Raw genomic sequence first — 16588 nt, forward strand, 5'->3', positions numbered from 1 at the left:
CTGAGCAGGTAGTGTCCAGTGAGTTTATCGCGGCTTGTTTGATGAAAACAGCTGCCTGCTGCAGCTGGAGACTAAACCAGACAGGAAATGAACCACAAACTCAAATCTAGAGCTGGCAGAGCTGCAGTGTGGGTTAGTCACAAATGCACATGGCATTAAAACGTGTTCTGGGAGGTCAGACTGCCATTGGTTTAGTGCTTGACCACATGAATGTACAGTTATAAAAAGGTACTGAGACGCTTCGAGGATGTACTGTGATCTAATCAGCCAAACCTCTTTCCGGGCAGCTGTATTACCAGTTCCGCATTTTGACATCTAGTCATGATAATGTGCCAAAAAAGGTCATGATGCGGCAATGAAAGAGGAGAAGATTGTACGCTCTTGTGGCTGATACATGTTTTAGGAGGTAAAAAAGGGCATTTAACATGTTTATTCTGGTACGACCCCTGAATAAAAGTATGAACCTGAAAATGAGCACAATAATCTTTAACAATGAAAAATCCTAACCTTCCCTTCAGAACTGACGTCCTGTGTGTTCCACCTCCTCCATTTTTGTCTTGAACGTAACTTCATATTTATTTCCATGGTTTGTTGCTCAGGTTCATAGACTGTTTTTTAAAATTTTATAATGTCTATCTTAAAACTAAAATTAATTTGCATTCAGAGAGCTGCAGAGTAGCTCATGAATTCAAACGTGGAGACTAATGAAAAGGAGTGAGGAGTGAGACTGTGCGGTACCGTTGGACCCCAAAGTCTTCACTTCAAAACCCTGAGAGCAGGAAAGCAGGGGAGGTTTTGTTCCAGGAAGCAGCTCCTGTGTCTCTAAAGCATCCGGGGCAACGACTATCTTTTTGTGAAAGTGCTCCATGAAATAATCCGTTTCCCTCCTTTCATGATTTCACTGTGCAAGGAGAAGAGATGAAACGGAACTCAGGGATAAATCAGCGCCGGTTCCGTCAGCCGTATGTGTCTGCATCTGCCCACAAGATGAAATCCTTTTTATCACAATTTAGGGGCCGAGCGCTGCAGTTATGAGAATTATAGCAGCACTTCATGTAGACGCGTCGTTACTCAAAAGCAGCAGGGCAACCTCCAAGTACGTCCATCTTTTATACACAGAGGGGAAATTGCATATTGATTGCAATCTGTGCGTGTCTGAGTGTATGTTTACTAGCATGTGTGGATTTGTGTAGAAAAGAATGTGTGTGTGAGTTTCCAGTGTCAGTGCCAGTTTTGATGACGAGCCAAAAAGAGAGAGTGAGCGAGAGCTGGAGGAAGGGAGAGAGACAGAGACTGAAACGTTCAGAGAGACACTGAGGGTAATCCACAATGTTTATACATGTCAATATTTTAGTGTCCACCACATGCATGAGCACAGCATCATGAATGTGCTTCTTTGGGAGGAACATTCACGGATACTTATTTCCATTTAGTTGTGGGAATTTGAGGAAACTGTACATTTCACACTCTCACTCACAATAAAATGGTGGACATTACATATACTGTGGTGCACATTTTAGTAAAAAGGGAGAGATGTCAGACACAGCCAAGGAGACAAAAGAGGGGGGGGGTTTCCTGCGGCTGACATACAGGAAATACAGATAAAAGTGCACAGTAATAAACTGAGTACAGCTACAAAGCATCTATTGCCACATCTAAATGAGCTGCAAACATGTTGTAACATGCATTTAAAGCACTACAAATGTCAGTAAAACAACTCTAAATAATATTAGAAAGGTATTTAGTGGAGAACAGATAGCTTGAAGAAGTTTTGAAACGTTGCACAGAGACATTTGAAGTGCAAACTAAAAGTGTCAAAGTGGAATCCAGTGGAGAGAAAGCAGTGAAGCTGGAGTTCAGACAGTCTTCAGTCTTGGTGATGAAGAGCCAACTTGTGGGGCTGGCTGACTAACTGGTCACGTGCTTTTGCTAGCCAGCCACAGTGAGCTACATATTTGTTGTTTCACCAGGATAATCCTCTCAGTATCATTACTGCTTCTTCATCTTTTAGATACTTATATTAAAAATCAAATATTTGCTTTTTAAACATATCAAACATTACAAACTTTCTGCACAGCAGTGTTTTTCACATATATGATCTACTTGAGGTTGTCTCATTAATGCCAAGGGAAATTTAGCAGCCCGTTTTAGCATTTTGCAAATAAGGATAGAGAGAGTTGTAATCTCTACGTTACAGGACGCGGACACTGAATATTTTACAAGCATGGACCAGGTAAAGCAACAGTGAACACATTAGTGCAGATGTCACGTGTTACCTTGTTGGTTTCGTTTTGAGAGGCTTGGTCATTAACAATCCTCCTTCACCTGCTGCTAAAAAAGCAATCACGGGTGGAAAAATACAGAAGAAATTGTTCTGTCTTTTTGGTAACTTTATAAAACATTATGGAGAAAGTCAGCAGTGCAGGCGCACACAGGAAGAGGCGGGGCAAGCAGGTGTGAAATAGAAATTATACCCCGCTTATAGTTGAAAGCCTGTAGAGGACTTTGTTCCCTCGTAGACCTGTTTGACCAACTTCCCCATAGTTGAACTCAAATTTAATTCGCAAGTGAATCCACTGATTGCGTTTGATTCCTTTGAAATAAACTGATTGCTGCCTGAAATCTGGCATTTATAAATGCTGCTGTCACTGTATGGCAAGACACAGAGAGGCAAACAGAGGAAGACGAAAAGAAAAATAAAAATGGAAAGACGAGGGACAAAGAGATGCAGAGGGTAGGGTGGTCAAGGCAAGGCAAGTTTATTTGTAGAGCACATTTCAACATCAATGCAATTCAAAGTTTTTTATAATAAAACATGAAAAAAACATTCAAATAGAAAATAAAAACAGGATTAAAGTAATTTTAAAGAGATAAATAGGAAATAAAAACAGGGTAAAACAGGACAGGAAAAAGTCAAAGGGGGCGCAGGGAGGATGGGTGACGGAGAGATGGAGTGGTTTGAGGGGGTGGAGGAGTCTGTTTTCACTCTAATCTGTTTACTTTGCAATTTGTGTTTTCAGATCGAGTCCATTCATTCTGCTTAACCTGACACTTCACTCACCGACAGGAAGAGTGTGTGTGTGCGCGCGTGAGAGAGTGTGTGTGAGAGAGTGAGCGAGCGAACAAGCGAATGAGATGGAGAGAGCGATGAATCTCATTTAGGACTTGCTTTTTATTGAGGTGTGAGTGTGTCTCTGCATCTATATACTGTAAGTGTGTGAAAGCTCGTCTTATTGTGTTTCTTTTGTGTAGTTATTCGTGTGTGTGTGTGTGATGCGAGTGTCCATTAGTGGTACAGGGTCTGACTGTAATTATTCAGCAGTGAAGCCATTAGCTGAAGCAACAAACAACAGGCCGCCCTTCGGATTACTTCCTGTGTTTGTGTCCGAAACCAGTTAGTCAAAGAGAACTGCATGTAGAAGACTATAAAGTGAGTCAGATAAAACATCATTTTCTGAGCAGTTCCCTGAATGATTTCAGACACTGTCAACGTTAGCGGTATTGAACTTCCAACTTATGCTTATGCATTATTCCAACATGGCTACCCACACTGATTATTTAATTAGTATATTTAACGATTTGTTATCAAGTTAAATCAGATAAAGAAAATGTACAGCTACTTAAATAAGCTGAGTCTGTGATTTAGTATTAAAACATTTCTCCCCACTCAGCTTTATTGCCAGGTATGTGTACACATACGAGGAATTTGACTCAGGATTGTACATTGCTCACAACGTGCTTACTTATACAATAATAAAAAAATAAATAAAATCAGACAGACTTCAGTGTAAACACATATACACACACACACACAACACATATACACACACACACACACACACACACACACACACACACACACTATGAACAAAAACAATATAGACATATTGACAAATAGTGCAGTGAGCAGAGTGCAAAGGATGCAGGAGTCTGTACATGTCGGAGGTGGATGTGATATAAAGGTACACATACATGCATACATGTACACACAGTGCAATGAAGCATAGTGCACAGGACTCTGGAATAAATAAAATATCTGTGCAGGAGTTATGACTTTAGGTCGGTGGATTGGTATACAGTATCTACGACAATATAACAGTATGAACTGCGCTGAAATAGAGAATGGTGAGTGTTAGTTTCACATGGAAGAAAGGGGTTACAGGCCTTCAACAAGCCGGCATCGGTTCCCACTCGGCATCGGAGGGTTTAACAACCCATTACCACTCCGTCCTCATTGGTTTCTGACTGACTCAGCTGAGTTGATAATGATGCGGTTATACATTTGCTAGGTCTAGATTATGTTTGTTTTGTTTCATTGCAGACAGACTGACTGTGTCAGTGTAAGCGTGTCTTGATTTGAACTAATAGCCAATAGACTCTTCACTCTTGTATAGAGGGGTGAAACTGGAAAATCGCTGTAGATTCTTGGAAGGATCCTTCAGATTTGGTGTTGGCATTTGAAGTGTTCACATGTTGTGTGCTCGCACTGTATCTCCTAAGCCAGGCTCAATAAACAATGCTATGTTAGTCTTCATCATACCTGAACCTGATCTCACAATAATTCTTTAACAAATGATCCCGTCACGACCGAGCTTTGCACCTGGGGGCCTGGTTCCTACATCTGTCATGCTTTGCATTGGTATGGACCGGTACTTTCCAATGGTGATATGTCGTTTTAAAGTCACTTACAATCGACCTAATTTGTTGTTCAGGTATGAGGACATGTTGAATTTAGTCTACCTGATTGCAGGTTTATTTGTGTATACAGAGGAATATGCTATGTCAGGATTTGGCAACACAGGCTGTACGTTTATCAGGATAAGTTCATTGTTGGCAGGGTTTTTAGGGATTTGTTGACAGGAAATATTAATTTTCTGGCTATTGTCCTTTGTCAGATTATTTTGTGCATATAAATGCAGCAGGGTTCTGGTACGCTAAAATAGTGAAACTGCTCTGACAGGGTCTCCATGCAGAAATTGAGGTAGAAAGCATATTGTGATAACTCGCGACCTTTTTATCTCAGGGCCATAAAATGAGCAGTAATAACTTTCCTTGAGGTAAACAATCATATTTTTCATAGTGGAAATGTTTGAACAGTCTTGTCTTGGCCTGAACTCCCCTTGAACCTCTCAGGATATATATTTTTAATGCTGCGGTCCGGCCAGACCTGCCTGTTTCTGAGTTTCAGAGGTACAGTAGACAACGGGACGCTCGCTCAGGGCGATGGACGTGTCGGGGAGCTGTAATCTGAACACTCGCTGCCGCAGAAAATCAAAGGAAACCTGAGGGGAAGAGTGAAGGACACTGCAGAAACACATCTACCTCACCACAAAAAGAAAAACTGCTGTTCTTTGAAAGCAGTGAGCACTGTCAAAACAGAGGCCGGTCAACAGCCATTGTAGAGCGGAGCATCTTTCTGTCGAAACATCAGTCAGAGCACTGACGGTAAACTCCGGCGTCATGCACATTGGTGTTACCTGCATGCAGCTCAGAGGCTCTGCCGGTCTCCCGCTCTCTTCACTTCACTCTGATCCTCCTCACACTTCTCCTTCACTATCAGCCGGCTGTTTGTTATATCGAGTGTGTCAACACTGAAGAGAAATCCTTGAGTTGTTTTGTTTTTTCTTGATTGGGTGAAGCTGGAGCGGGTTGTACTTTAACAGCAGTACATGATGGGCCTTGGTGAAAAAGTCAAGAGCTCTGCTATTTGGGTGGTATGCAGTATGAACTCATTTAGTCAGGATTATCCAACATCTCTGACTGACATGCCGGATAGTTTGATGTCTATTTTGATCCATTTTATACTTAAGTATATGGTGTGAATAATTGAGGAAGTTTTAAAATTGTTATTTTTCTCAAGTTCATTTTAGTTTTTTTAAAGAAGCTAATCAACATTTAATAAATAATATATACAGTTATTACGTGTGTGTATATCCCTCATAGTGGTGAACCCACAGAGAATTATTAATAATTATTAATTAACAGCAGACAGAATAGCTGGTGAAGAATGGACCATCTATCAACTAAAGAGACAAATATTTTCTCCTCATGAGTTGGTGGAGACCGAACCAGAGCCAAAAAGGAGAGAGATTATTCATCTGCTGAACACGACTCCAATGTGATGCTCATGTTGCTCTGAGTCCGCTGGATGCATAAGCCACCGTATGCTAACAAGCTCAGCGTATCACTTTAAATTTCACTTATTTGAACATAATACAGAAGGCATAAAGTAAAGTGAGCACAGAAATTATAACAATACTCTGCAGGAAAATGAGAAAAATAAAGATGCAAAATATAAGAGACAAGTAACCACACAAAAAGCTTGTAAAACTAAATGTTTCAAAGTAGCCAATGATGCACTCAACAGCTGTTTGTCAGTCTGTTGTATATCTAAATGATTCTCATGCATTAATGCAACTACAGACCAGCTCTCAATGGAACATTTTTTCGGTGTGCATGTTCAATTCTTGATACATTTATAAAATTTGCTTTGCTTGAACTTTGACATTCAAATGCGTGCAGTTGACCAATTGCTTATTATCTCGACAGTACTGAGGGAGTTTGGAGGAAATGGCTAATAAATTAGCTTTGTTGGGTCTGATTTGATATAGCCCTGCTCTGTCGGGAGTATTAACTGCTCCACAAAAGAGGAACTTAACAGGTATCAAAATAAAGAAAACAGTTGCTCTTACTTTCTTGTTCAACTTGTGGAATACACAGATGGCTGTTGTTGGAGCTTCATACATTTTCTATTCTATTACACTAAATAGAAAAAGTAAAAAAAGGTGCCCAAAGTCTTCAAACTGGAATCTGACCAAAAGAGGTCCTCTTCCAGGTAATACCTTTCTGTTGTAGCATATATTCATCTTTGTGAGTGGTGAGAAGAGTTCAGGCTGCTTTGAGCTGGTTACTGCAAGTATGCTGGGCTGCAGAGCAGACGGAAACCATGCTAATCCCTGATCCTGTTTTCTTTGTGCTGTAGAAGAACTACAGTGTCAGTCCACTGACAGGAGTGAGGCCTCAGTTCAGACAGTCAACAGGACAAGAACAACTGAACATTCAGTTCATACTCCACTCTGAGCTGAAGGTCTTGAGATAGAACTGAACTGTCACCTCTGGAGAGAAATGTTGATGTGAAGCTACAGCAGGTGAAGGATTCAAACCTCTGTCAGGATGGAGACGCTGCCTCACTGACGGGTCGCCCCGCGATTCTTTTCAGAGACAGTTAACACAAAGCTTTGTTACAAGAAAGAGAAAAACCAAGTTTCAACTTTAAATTGTATTGTCTCCATTACAACCGATTAATTTGGCACCAAGGGCGGCATTATACAAGCACCGCTCGCAAAAAGTACACGCATCCATAAAATCCAAAGCCAACAAATGTAATGATCTCGGAATAAAAATCCATAAAAGCTTTCTAACTAAAATCAGTTTACAGTTCAGATCAGACAAACACCTCAACAAGAAAAGTTCCAATTAAAGCTTTCAAATTAGTGTTTATTTTTACTACAGTAGCATTCAGGGTGAGATCTTCATTGGGTTTTAAACCAAGTTTAAAAAGGGCGACTCAGTTTACAAGTCATTTTAGAGAACTACCCAGCCTGTAGACAAAGATTTTGTCTTCTGTGCTTCTGGTACAGCTTTGTTAAATCTATGGTGTGACATTAGTTTTGGTTCCAGCTTTGAGACCACAAATCTGCGCTGAGCACTAAAATACCACACAGATGGGAAAAGAGCATTTTTAAGCACAGTAGGTATTTCTTTTCTGGCACAACTTTCACCTGCTTCCAAGGTACATGGAAAAAATGAAAAATAGATTTAAAAAAAACCAAGCAACACTTGGAATATAAAGAATTTAATTGGTAGACCAAAGAGCATTTCAAGGTCGGAAAAATACCAACGCTTGGAGCGCTGCTGCCGCTGTGTCGTTGACCCGCCACGAAAGCAGGGCCCTAAGTGATAAATACTGTTTACCTTTAATAGATGATCCAAGATAAAAACAGCACAAACTAATAAAAAGTTCTAAATCTAAATCCTAACATAGCATGGCGATGGAGCTCACAGGACTTTGCAGTTTTACTTGGCAATGAGATTAATAAGTCTAATAATTGTTCAAGGACTAAATACATTTACATTGAGTTGCATTATTCATTTCTTCTATTCGACGTACATAAGCACAATGTTTGAAAAAGGTTTTCAAGGTTTTGTTTTCATTTTCATGCTGGTTTAGGGGCCATACTGGGGTGTATGAGGCCCTGAATGGGCGTCTTTGCTTATGCCTTTGGCCAACTATGCATAAATCCATAAAGTCAAATAAATGTGTGTTTGTATGTTCACTGAAATTCAAATGTTGAACCCCCCTGATCTCTCTCTGTAAAGTTCCCTCTGTGGATCTGATAGCAGCCTCCGATCTCTGTTTGTCCTTTCTCGAGCCGCCCGGCAAAATGTCAGCCCGGCCAGATTGGATTGCTTTTATTTAAACCATAAATTTAATGTTTTTTACTTCAATCTGGGAGCTCACATCACGTTCAGCAGACATCCAGATTTTTTTTCCTTCAGTGTCAGGTGGACACTTTGGGGAAAAGGCAGTTTGAGAGGCTGAAATAATCTGCGGCCTTGAGCCAGAGAGTCAGTGGCAACAGCAGCGTCTGATTGGCTGACAGCCCCGTCCTCCAGCAGCTGTGCTTGTCCATGCTCATGAAGGGAGGAACCCCACCTCCCCCACCCCTTCAACGCTGCGCTGTGACAGGCTTAACGGTGATATGAGGGGATGTGTTATCTGCTGGCTTCCAAATTCATAAATCTTTGAGATCAGACGAAATTGAAGCTGCTTGAAAAGCTCGGAGGGGAGATTGACATGTCTGAGTGGCTCTGTGGGCGCGCGACGCTGCAAACTGCATGCTAATGCACCATCATGCATATGTTTGTATGTACTCAGTGCGTGTGTCCTTAGAACTTGCATGCATTGCATTTAATACTACCTACGTATGCATGCATATGCATGAGGGTTGACTCTCCACTTTTACACGTACACATGCCAGATACACTGTAGAAAAATCTGTTTACCAGGTAGTCTGTTACTATTTAATTTAGCAAAACCACTGCAAAAAATTACCCCTTTTTAACAAAAGCAGAAGGATTCTGCACCAACAGAATGATTTCTCTTGTCCTTGGTGTGTCAGTAAGAAAGTACTGAAATGAGTACTGATGAAATTCACTTGAGAACTTTTTTCCCATGCTATAAATCTGCAAGGACATTTGATTTCAGCTACATGACAGTTTTGTTTATCCTGGGTGATGCGATACATAGTCCTGCCAATAGTTTCACACTTTCCCTGAGCGACAGGTGGTGGTAACACGCCAAGGTGTGCATCAGTGTACCAGCAAAGGTAGGGTAGAAGACCACTGCGAAGTAGTAAACATGGACATAGACAATGCTGGATTTAAAATGTTTAAAGGATACCTATTATGCTTTTCCATATTTTATGTCTTATCTACAATGTTGGATGTTCATGTTAAACATGGTCAAAACTTCAAATAATGAGGTTAAAGTATTTAAAAGAATCCCTGTGAGGAAAAACTTCAGATTTCCTCCTGTTCTGAAAGCTCTGTTTTGAACTGCTTTTTCTACCAACGGTCTGGCTCTGTCCTAAGACACGGAGCCGTTATTCCATTTATGGTCATTTGCTCAGTACAGCTATGCCAAAGTCCTTTTAGGCAAGTCCTGGCACTCGGCCGCCATCTTGGCAACGCTTCCGGGCAGCTATTTTGGACTATAAAGACCAGGCTCCTATCTAAATGAACGGGGAGAGAGCCAGATCGGCACTTTTACTGGTCACCGGGACAAAAAAAAACTACATCAATAGAATACGATTTCTGCTTTGGCTGTGAAAAACAGACGGTTGGCAACAACAGCCTGGTAACATGCTTCAGGTCTAGGCCAATCAGAAGACACTGTGCTTTGGGGGTGGGGGGGCTTAAAGAGACAGGAGCATCTACAGCTTAATTCAGACAGAGGCTGAAATGAAGGCCAACATGAAAAGTCAGTAAGACAGAAACTTTGAATCATGCAAAGCTGCCGTACAGGAGTCACAGAACTACAATATAAGACTGGAAATGAAGTATAATAGGTCTCCTTTAATGAGGACCTCAAGGACACACACAGACAATATATTGGTTTCCAGTTGTGTATTCTGGTTGTTAATTTGAGACTGTGATTGAATACTTAAAGGGTTTCAGCAGGTCAATTCTAAGTGTGTGCCAGTTTGTATGTATTTAAACCTACCTAATTAATGCTGTCACAGGTATTAAATTCAGTGCTCATTTATGGCAAGAAAACCTAGTGTCCAGGGAAAAGATTGATATTTTCCCCAGAACTAATAACATTTAGAGTACCTTCAAACCTAGTTAGAGTCAAGCATTTTTACTGTGTGTGTCATTTTGGGCACGCCGAGGCAGCCGTGTGTTGGGTGAAGATTGAGTCTGAGATGGAGTGTGAGATGTGAGCGCTTTGCCTTCAGATACACACACACACACACACACACACACACACACACTCTAATTCATTTTCCTTCCTCTGATTTATCTTGTTTTCCTTCGTCTTGTCTGCTCACGCCCAGATAAAATCCCCCAAATTGCATCACCCACCACTCTGTAACTCTGTTGCCTTTGTTTTCAGGCTACAGTGTAGCTGAACAGTAGTGCTACAAAAATAATAATGCATCTGGTATCTCTTAGATTTGAGTTATAACACCATTTATACAGCCGACAACTCTTTTGATGTAATTATTTTTTTGTCTGTGCCGTGGCGTCCGGAGATGGTACAAATATCTCAGAGGGCTTCAGCAGCAGCAGCGTTGTGCTCTGCCAACAACACGGCTGCAGAGTGTGTAGAGTTACTTCAAAGTGTCACAAGTTTGTTAATAGTTACACTACTGATGGCTCATTGCTTATTGTTCATGGTATCTTGCTCATTCCTCTTCTCTTACAGTTGAATCCTGATGTGTTTAAACATCAGCCACCTGCTCAGATTAATCACTACTTTGGCATTGATTTTGAGTGTTTCTAGTCTTTTTTTTTTTAAATGTTTTTTTCCCCCCGGTAGTGTTGTAGTCAAGACCGCATAAACCGAGACCAAGTGAAGACCAAGACCAGAGTTTATCAAGACCAAGACTTTTAGGGGCTGAGACCAAGTCGAGACCAAGACTGAGGGAGGGCGAGACCGAGTCAAGACCAAGACCAGTTCCCCACATTACATGACTGGAAGATCCACATTCACATAAAAAAAAAAAAAAAAAAAAAAAAAAAACAACAACACCCACATATAAACACTAAGAGTTGAAATCAACTTAAGCGCCTTTTCCATGCTTACCACCGCGGGGAGCGGTGACAGTCGTTAACGGGAACACCACATTTTTAATTAGGGTTATTGGCTGCATTTGAAGTAATACATTTTACATCCAAAGTTAGGATGTTAACAAATAAATCAGACCATGCAAAAGCAGTTTGATATTCCCAAAGTTATGGTCTTGAAATGAAATCCTGAGTCATCAATGTCCGAGATGAGACCAAGACCATCAAAAGTACTACAACACTAATTTCAGGTTTTGTTACTTGAGATTCTTTCCCCTCTGTTGTATTTCTTTCTTAGTTTTGTCCATCACTTCTGTTCACAATGACTTAAAAACTGGGCTTCCCCTTTATGTTTACGGTATTTGTTGTATTAATTAGCCTGATAATCGGACAGAAATGTAGTTTTGCCTTCATGTTATTAGAGAGTTAGTTGATTTCTGGTTGGGATGGAGTTGTTATTTTGCTCCAACCATCAGAAGTTACTGATGTATCTGACAGAGGACGGTTATCTTTTGTTCTAAAGTTTAAGTTTTTCTGTGACGCTGGGTTCTGAGGTTGTTTAACTTTGTAGCTGAGATGCAGACACATAGGCAGTTGTAAAAAAAGAGAAGTCACAGAGGATTTATTGATATTAATACAACGAATAGACAGGAAGCAGCTCCAGATGGTGAAGTTCTGTGAGTAGGCAGGTGGAAACGAGGCAAAAACCAAACAAGACAGAAGAAACAGAACTCTCCAAGCTCTGTGACCAAAAACCTGAAGCATGAGAAAAGACAGGGTGTCAAGAAAATCTCCATTCTCTAAAACGTAGCTTTCTCTGTGAGGCTGTAGCACAAATACCACTGGAAGTGAACAGATGACCTGGCAAATATGAAAGCGTAGAGCCGGGGTTTATAAACTGTAGGGGTTGATTGTGGGATTACTCTCAGGTGAGCAGAGAAGCCACAGGTGGTTTGGTGATTTGCCCAGACTGGAGAGTGCAGCGCCACGCCCACGCCAACGCCCACACACACACACACACACACACACACACACACACACAGAAGACTGACAGTAAACGGGCAGAAACACTCGAAGGAGAAAACATAGGAAACACTGGGAACTGATGAGGTGGAACAGCCAAATCTTTACAGGTTTTGATTTAATTTGTTGCAGATATTGAGAACGACTTCTGACTGGACATTTCCTCTCACAGTCAGCTGGCTGTCACCGGTAGCCTTTAGACTGAGTTCAACTGCAAATTTTAACAGAAACATGAGATGACACCAAGCAGCTGAGCAAACTGGTCCTGTGTAGTGGTGGACAGTAAGTATTTACTCATGTACTGTACTTTAGTAAAAATTACAGGTATTTGTACTTGCCACTTTCTACTTCTAGTCCACTACATCTCAGAGGGAGATATTGTACTTTATATTTTACTACATTTATCTGACAACTCGAGTTACAAGATACTTTACAAATTAACATTTTTACACACAAAACATATGAAGATGTAAAAAAAAAAAAAAGATGTTTTGTTAAAAACTACACTAGTCAACAGTTTATACTAGTACAGCTAGTATTTCATGGTTCCAGATGCACAACTGTGATAATTTGCGGCTTTTGTTTTTGACTATTTTAATGTGTTTTTTAATAATTCTGAGGTTTAGTCTGACAAAACAAGCATTGTGAAGTTGTCACTTTTGGCAATTGTGACAACATTTGTCACTATTTTCAAAATTCTTATCAGGAAATATTTTTACCCAGGGGCGTTGCTAGACATAAAGCTCTACTGGGGCCCAGACCCCCTCTTTCCCTATGTAAATTTTTGATTTGAGTTTGATATATTTTTTATTATAGTGTATGAAATGTGTTAGTATGTGCCTCACTAGCCCATTAATACTGACACTGTCAGAAATGGCTTTGACCAGAGCCTAAGCACACACACCTGTGGTACCACCTAAGAAATATTCTGCCATGAGGCCCTCATACCTGACTTGTGAGCCATGTAAACAATTTGCCACCTAACACTGCAGTGCTGTCACTACTACCTCTCCTTTACAACTTTCTGTCTCTGTAATAAACCTGAATGGAAACCTCTTCTAGAAAATAACCCTGCTGATCTGAATGGACCTCTGCGCACTATCTCAATCTCCATTAGGGTCTGAGCTGCTTGTATCTGATGCTGCCTGTAGACCTCTGGCTGTGCTTTTACTGGCTGAAGCTGCCTGTGTTTCACCTGGGTCTGTGTGACCTGCTAAAAACGTCTGGACTGGGTCTGTGCTGGTACTGGATTTGGATCAGCTGTGCTTGTACTGGCTTATGATCCAGCATCTACTCTACTGACAAACGTCAGCATAGCCCCTGTAAATTATAAAAATCAATACTTGCAAGATATTAATGTTGTCAGCTGCCTCAGTCCCATTCAAACTGGCTCCCCAGGTTTCCTACTATACATCAAAAGGAACATAGCATTTATACTATGACATGAATATAACTGTGTTTCCTTAAACGTGATTTAATGCGCATTTTGAAGTAGAAGGGGGGGGGGGATCCTTTGCTCTGCAAACTGATCAAACGGTGTTATCACCGCATATTTTTACTGAATGCTGCTTCTACTGAGTGTAATAAAATAAACGACTCTAAATGTTCATAAAACACATATTTTGAATCATTTATCCCCATTGATGAACCCCACAAAGGATATTATAGCGTTTAAAACCATTAATTCAATTCAATTCAAATTAACTTTATTGGCATGAATGTGTAACAACAATATTGCCAAAGCATCATACATTATTTGGAGGTGCATGCAATTCTTGGCAGGCATGCAAAACTTGGCATAACACCGGATATTCCCATAACGTGCGGAGACATGGCTGGTAGCAACTTGCCCGCTTGAAACACATTTCTGAGGACCTCTCTCCATTTTCCTCAGGTTCATGCGACTGGTTTTGTTTCTGGTTTGGAACCCAGACGTCTTGTTTATTAGAGTCATGTATAACGCCAACTACTGACGTAACTAAGCTCGCCGTAGCCTGGTTTATTCGCTCCAGACCAGCTGATGGAAACGCACATATTTCGCAATTTCTTTTTTCCCCCGTTTTTGTGACACTTCAAAAGTACGCTTAAAATTCGCATGACAGTTGGATGGAAACATGGCTTATGTGATGTTTATTTTCTACTGAAAGATGTACATCCATTTTGCCCAGTCTGCCCTACTAATCAACATTTTAATAGTCAATGTGAATCCACTGCTTTCCATCTTGCATTAGTCCAGAGTTGTAACTAAACCTTCACTGAGAGACAGATAATTATTGTCTGGTTTTAAAATGATGTGCGCCTATGAGGAGCGCCATCACATCCGTGTGCTGTATGGTCTGGTCCCACTGATGTTGCTGCAGGAATGCAATAATAAAATCTTCAAAATAGTGTTTAAAATCTTCTCAACTTTTTTTTGAGCATCATCAGGTCTTGTGACACAAGTGTTTCATCATGCCCCTAATCTGATCTCTGATGTCCCCACCACTTTTCAACACAAAATGACGCCCTTGCAGTTGTTGCTAACTTGACCGCGGATCCCTTCACGTCCAAAATGACGCCAAGCGGTCTTGAAAATTTCATTGGGGGCACAGCACATGGATACAGGGGCACGTGCCCCAGTAAAAAAAGGTCTAGTAACGCCTATGGTTTTACCTCAACCAACTACAACAGTAAATCCCGCTTTTACATTAATGCATGAGTAATGAAAATCTCATGTGCTATGTAATAGTATAACAGTCACAGGGGACATTTTCCATTATGCATTGAGTACTTTTAATACTTAATTCTAGTACATTTTCCTGATTATACTTATATACTTTTATTTAAGTGACATCTTAAATACAGTTATTTTACTTGTACCAGAGTATTTTTAGAGTGAGGTATTTTTTACTTAAGGAAAGGATCTGAACCACCACTGGTCCTGTGTCAGCAGGTTGGTCTGAAAAGCCTGAAAAGCCTCGGCAGCCGCTCCTCCGCTCCTCAGCAGTGTAATCAGCCTTCAGCCTTCTACAGTTCAAGTACAGCTCGGTTCATCCTGATCAAACCTTTCATTAAACTAAACAACTTGTGTTTTACATGAGAGGAAGGAAATTGTACTTTTCTTGAGCAATTTTTCTGTTGTGAAGAGTTATCATCACGAGGCGATGCGTCGGTTGATTGACATATCCAAATGAATGAACAGTCTATTGAGAGGTCCGGGGTATATCTTTTTCACATCATTACTGTGAACATCAGTAATTTCCATCATGAATACCACAGCGTCCCCTGACAGGCTCTCATCGCGCTCCGACATTCATCGGGGGAAATGATGGTATTAGACGGGAGGCAGACTCTCGGGGTGAGGCTCCATGATGAGAGGGGGGAGGAAGGGAGGGAGCTAATTACCCTTTTATTACCAGGGACTGAACCCCCATCCCAGGAGGGCTCGCCTGGCCCTGTTTGAGATGAGGAGGATGCGGCACGCCACATTACCTCACTCTTCCTTCAGTGATGCCTGTCGCATTAAGAGCTGCGCGTACACACTGAATGTCTGTTTCTATCAGAGTTGTTTTTTAAATGCACACATTTCATTGAGGAGCATCCTCACTCCTCTAAGCAGATATGAAACGGGCAGGCAGCTGTGTTAGACGGTAAGATTAATTGATTCTTTATTTTCATGTCATGTTCACAGTGTGCACAGCCCACCGAGGCTGACACCAAACATACAGTAACAACGGTGAAACAAAACCTGTTGGTGTAAACAAAAGTTAATTGAGATATATATGCACACCTGAGGCCCGTAGCCAAAATATTTACCTTGAAAAAACACACACATTACCATCCAGGTAATGTGGTGAAGGAATCATCTTTTCTTTAAAATGATCTCTGAAATATGAGACCAAACTCTGAAAACAACCAGTTTTTCGTTTTGATATAAAAAAAACCCAATCTTGTTATCCGATTGTCTCTGATGTGTTATAGATGGAAATCGGAAATTAAAATACATGTGTTTGAATCTTATTCCTTAATTTTGCATTGTTTTTTTTTTGTCGCATACCCGGAAGTCAGGAGTTTGTACGTTAATCTAAGATGGACTACAAAAAGCACATCTTTGACCTGGTCGTTCTTACTGTGTTGTTTTAATTCAGGCCATCTAAAGGTAGACAACACGGTAGGAAATATTACCAAGATTGCAAAAATGGTTGTCATGTTGAGAATGCTTGCTCACACTCAC

At 40.8% G+C, this 16588-nt stretch overlaps 1 long non-coding RNA gene across 1 annotated transcript in view; it reads left to right on the forward strand.

Annotated features, from left to right (window-relative positions):
- The first annotated feature begins 12421 nt into the window (after window positions 1-12421).
- Window positions 12422-16588, forward strand: part of LOC119889106 — a 28891-nt gene continuing 24724 nt past the window's right edge. The window contains exon 1 of the long non-coding RNA XR_005442003.1: window positions 12422-12657. This is a non-coding gene — a long non-coding RNA (uncharacterized LOC119889106). The remainder of the gene's footprint in view (window positions 12658-16588) is intronic.

The sequence above is a fragment of the Micropterus salmoides genome, unplaced genomic scaffold (assembly GCF_014851395.1).
Source record: "Micropterus salmoides isolate LMB-PRFRI ecotype aquatic unplaced genomic scaffold, ASM1485139v1 Ms_hic_scaffold_5, whole genome shotgun sequence".
Classification (NCBI taxonomy): domain Eukaryota; kingdom Metazoa; phylum Chordata; class Actinopteri; order Centrarchiformes; family Centrarchidae; genus Micropterus; species Micropterus salmoides.